The 4,783-nt window shown below is 40.4% G+C and overlaps 1 protein-coding gene and 1 long non-coding RNA gene across 2 annotated transcripts in view; one reads left to right on the top strand and one right to left on the bottom strand.

The window, feature by feature from the left end:
• LOC116700980 (interleukin-21 receptor) overlaps window positions 1-4,783 on the bottom strand; it is a gene marked incomplete at its 3' end in the record, with an annotated part of 64,157 nt that overhangs the window by 14,873 nt on the left and 44,501 nt on the right.
• LOC116701105 (uncharacterized) overlaps window positions 1-4,783 on the top strand; it is a 14,123-nt gene that overhangs the window by 1,911 nt on the left and 7,429 nt on the right. The window contains exon 2 of the long non-coding RNA XR_004334819.1: window positions 4,634-4,637. This is a non-coding gene — a long non-coding RNA (uncharacterized LOC116701105). The remainder of the gene's footprint in view (window positions 1-4,633; window positions 4,638-4,783) is intronic.

Raw genomic sequence — 4,783 nt, 5'->3', positions numbered from 1 at the left:
ATCTCCTGTTTGACAGCGATGGCCATCCCACTCTGGAATACAAGTCACAAGGATGGGTTGGATTTTTACAATTTGTAATACATCTCAGAGACGCATGGTACACAGTGTCAATCTTATGGCAGACACTGTGCTGAGGCAGTCCCATACACCATATCCACCATAATCTAAGACAGATAAAAATGTTGTGCAGTGACTAGCTGCTTTTGGCTTTAAAAAAAACACCATTTATTTTCAAGAAAAAGGGCAATTTGGTTTAAGTTTTTTCACAAGGTTGTCTATATGAGCTTAAAAGAGGGGCATCACTACCAAATGCATAGTACTTATAAGATGAACCACCTCTATGACATTTCCAGTCAAGTAAACACAAAGGAGGAACTTGAGAAACCTTCCTAGTTACTAAACAACATCAATTTAGTCTTATCCGCATGAGAACCAGTTTAAGCTTGCATAAGCGTGTGTTGAACCCACATCAAAAGCTTTCTGCAGAGACTCAACCGCTTTAGCGTGGGACAATCCAAAACAATAAATAATCGTGTCATCGGCTAGAAATGCATATTAGCATCCGAGACATTTAGGCCCAGTCATTATATACATAATAAACAAGAGAGTCCAATATGAAACCTTGTGGCACCCCCTTGTGACCGTTCACTAATGCAGAACATAGACCGCCACATTTTATACACTGAGTCCTGTCACCAAATAATTAATGAACCAGGAAACTGCACATCAAACAGTCCCAGACAAAGAAGCCTATGCTTTAAAACAGCATGGTCCACTGTGTCAAATGCTTTGACAAATCAAGAAAAAGTGACGCACAGAATTGCTTTTTATCAAGGGCGACAAGTATGTCATTTATTACTTTTGTAACGCAGTAATGGTGCTGTGCTTTTTTCCTGAAGCCTGATTGCAGTTTAAAAGAAGTTCATTTGAGTATAAACCTCTTTTATTTGGTCTGAAACTAGGGATTCCAAAATTTTTGACAAAACACATAATTAGATGTGGGCCGATAGTTAGTTAAAACTGCTGGATCACCTCCTTTAAACAAGGGAATGACAAAAGCTGACTTCCAAACTGATGGTATTTCGTTGTTTTGAATTGATAAATTAAAAAGATTGTACGGGCTCAGCTACAAAATCGCCACCTTTTAAAAAAAATAAGGCTCTATTAATCTGGTCCAGGGGTTTTTGTGGTCTAACGCTTTAAGCTCCATGCACCTGCTGTCCGTAAAAGAACAAAGTTAAACAGGCTCTGGGGAGTCGTGCATGGGGGGACAGGACTACTCCTGTCAGCTCAGACACAGAACCACTGATACAAAGCTCATTGAGCCAGTTTAAGACATCACTCTGTGTAGACAGGGAGAGAGTTTTCAAAACAAATTTTGGGAGGGCTTCATTACTTTTATCACAGTAAGAGACTTGATGACTTTCCAACATTTCTGTGGATTATTGAGATTTTCACTAGTAACTGATAATAATATTCTGTTTAGCCTTTTTAATAAGAGAGGTACATTTGTTTCTTAGTTGTCTGAAAAGGACCAATCCTTGACAGAATCACACCATTTCTATTTTAGACCCATGCCACATTTTTGCTGATGAATAATGTCTGAACTCTGGTGAAAACCAAGGGTTTTTCCCGTCCCTTCACTCTATGTTTTGTCCAAGGACAATGCTTATTTATTTTGTCCCTCAAAATTCTCCTGAAAAAGTGTCCAGGCAACTTCCACGTCAGACAACAGCCTAGCTGTCCCCATTAATCAAGATAAATCCTGATGATAGCCGGTTCATTAAAATTTCTAAATTCCTCTTTCTAATAATTTGCGATTTAACATTTGTGTATTTTTAATGCCTCTCAGGTAGCATGACACAATGATCCTCAGATCGTACAAAAGACACCCACAGATCAAAATTTATGGGGACATTTTGTTAAAAGCAAATCATAAAGTAGATTGTCAGGATTTTTGGATTAGCCTGTAGGTAATTTTACCAACGGCTAAGACTAAGAGAATCACAAAAAGATTAAATTCATCAGAAACAGCATTTAGCCAGTCCCATTTAAGTCCCCGGCCATAAAGTTCACTATAGTTTAAATCTGGACAAAAGAACTTTAAAGATAGAGCCTCCTAGGCCGATGGAGGTCTATAACACCCCACAACAGTTATGAAAGGACTTAAATATTTCAACATTTAAAGCCAAAACTCCATTGCCTACAGAGAGACTCACCACGAACAACTGATACCCAAATCTTGACTTAACATAGATAGCTACTCGCACACACCTTTCTTTGGCCTATCACTGCGAAAAACATCATACCCATGTACATCTTCATTAGTATTGATTTCTGCAACCAAGTTCCGAAATTATCGCTAATGTCTGTATCTGTAGATTCAATCCAAATTCTAACCATGTCCATTTTAGGTGTAAACTGCGGACATTTCATGAACAATTTCAGTCCAGGCATTGATTTAAATTCAGCAGGGTCGAACATGTGTGCAAAACGGCCAGGATTGGGCTGCACTTTCCAGATAGAAGTAGCAGTAGTGCATAATTAATCTACACCCTCCAGCATATTTTAAGCCGGCCTATCATATTGCTGAAACACCCGGTAATGCGTGTCATTATTGAGAGAGACAAATTATACAAGCAAGAAGTTTTGCCGTTTAGGCAAATCCCAATACAAATCCATCCCAGAGTCCAGGTGCCACAAAAATGTAATGGTCCTGGTGCAGTCAATACTGTTTTTTTGTGCCACATAGTAGGTTTCCCTGTATGTCCCCATATCATTAAACAACTCACCCTTGGATTGGTGCCGGGTTGCAGTTCGAAGAAACCAACAGGACAAGAAAATAAAATGTAAAAAGATGCCATGTCATTAATTTAGAAATAATTAAATAACTAGTAACATACCAGGTTAAACTTGTAAGTAAGTCCAGCTTCCAAAATGACTAGGCTACTTCTGGCTTAGGCTTGTTAGGCCACTCCACAAGAGTGTAGTAGGCCAGGCTCGTTTTCCTAGCCTCCAGGATAATGGGTGAAGACCCAGCCGGCCGCCTGCCCAGCTCTAAAAAGACAAAGCAGCGCCGCCCGCTCACAGGCCAGGCTGGTTAGCCCAAGCTCCAAAAGAATGTACAAGCTCAGCGTGTCTGTTGCACAAGCTCCAAAAGGTGTAGCAAGCTCAGGCTACTTACCCAAGCTCCAAGGGATGTAGCCGCTCACGCTGGATAGCCCAAGCTCCAAGAGGATTAGGGGCTCATGGCTAATGGGGTACCCACTTCCACAAGGATGTAGCCAGGCTCACGCTGGTTAGCCCAAGCTTCCAAGAGGGATTTAGCAGGCTCAGGCTGGTTGGCCCCAGCTCCAGAGGTGTACGCAGGCTCAGGCTGGTTGGCCCAGCTCCAGGAGGAGTACCGGCTCAGCTGTTAGCCCAAGCTCCAGGAGGATGTAGCAGCTCAGGCTGGATCCCCAGCCCGGAGGGTGTAGCAGGCTCGGCCCGTTTGCCTAGCTCGTTTAGCCTGAGCTAGTAGGATCCGTTGGAATCAGGCTCAGGTTAGCAAAATTGCTCATAGCATAGTTTAGTGTCATTTTAAACCTCATAGAAGTCCACAATCTTCTTTAAAAGTTCAAAATAAATGTCCATGTAACTTACTTGTACGACTTAAAAACAAAACTTAGAAGAAATAAATACTATAAAATACATTTAAATGGATCAACCCAGAGAGAGACACTGAGCAGACCCTTAGACTAGCCGCCATCTTGGATGACAATTCAGTGACATAGAAAATCTGCAGCACAGGTGCAAGAATTCTTTTATTATATAACTTATAACTTAACTTATATTTTGTTTATTATTATTTCATGTAGATTGTATGTATGTATATTTTGTGTGCTTGCTGTAAGACTGTAATTTCCCATTTTTTGGGATCAATAAATTCTATCTATCTATCTATCTATTCTCATTGACAAAAATATTAAATCACCAACATACCACAAACACAACCCAACATAGAGGACAAGATCACTGATTCAGAATAAAAGAACTGTTTGGAACCAGGGTCAGTAAATGAAAACACAATAAAACTACCAACTTTGATCACCTTAGTCAAATGTGAAAAAAACAACAATGGTTTATGAACGACATTGAAACACACGTTTTTATACACCACTGTGTTTTTAGCAATGACTGGCAGTAGGGGGGTTAACCACTGTTTACAATACCTGAAAAAAGACAGTAGGTAGTTAATATTTTCAACCGCAAGGGGGAGGTAGAGGGGCTTGTAGGGAAGGAGAGGATAGGTAAGAACCCAAACTTTGCTTCCATAAAGCATTATATCAGTCAGAATTTGTAGAATTTTAGCCAAATACTTGTGGGGACTTTGTGGGATATTGTTTTTCCCAAATTGATTGCATTCAAAGCTCTCCGAGCTTTATTGTGGGTTATGGGCAGGTTAAATACCCCTGTGCACTAATTTCAACCCTAGTAGTTATATAACCCTTTTGTTCTAGTTCTTTCTGTTGCCCACTGAGTTGTAAATCTGGCTATTTTCCCTGAGATCTGGCTGTCCTCTGAAATACACACACACTGACTTGTTTTATTTTAGTTTTGACTGTCAATGCCCATTTCTGACAGACTGCTCTAGGTCGGTCAGGCTCTGTTTTGAACCATCTTCTATGGGGACAACAGAACTAAATCATCATCGCATATCGGCTAGAGCCGTATACTAAACTTGATTGTTGTATCATGAAGTGTGAAGACCTGGGCTGCGAATTGTTCCAACACCACAACATCG

The sequence above is a fragment of the Etheostoma spectabile genome, chromosome 2 (genome assembly GCF_008692095.1).
Source record: "Etheostoma spectabile isolate EspeVRDwgs_2016 chromosome 2, UIUC_Espe_1.0, whole genome shotgun sequence".
In the NCBI taxonomy this organism is placed as follows: Eukaryota; Metazoa; Chordata; class Actinopteri; order Perciformes; family Percidae; genus Etheostoma; species Etheostoma spectabile.
This window is presented reverse-complemented; position numbering and strand designations above follow the sequence as displayed.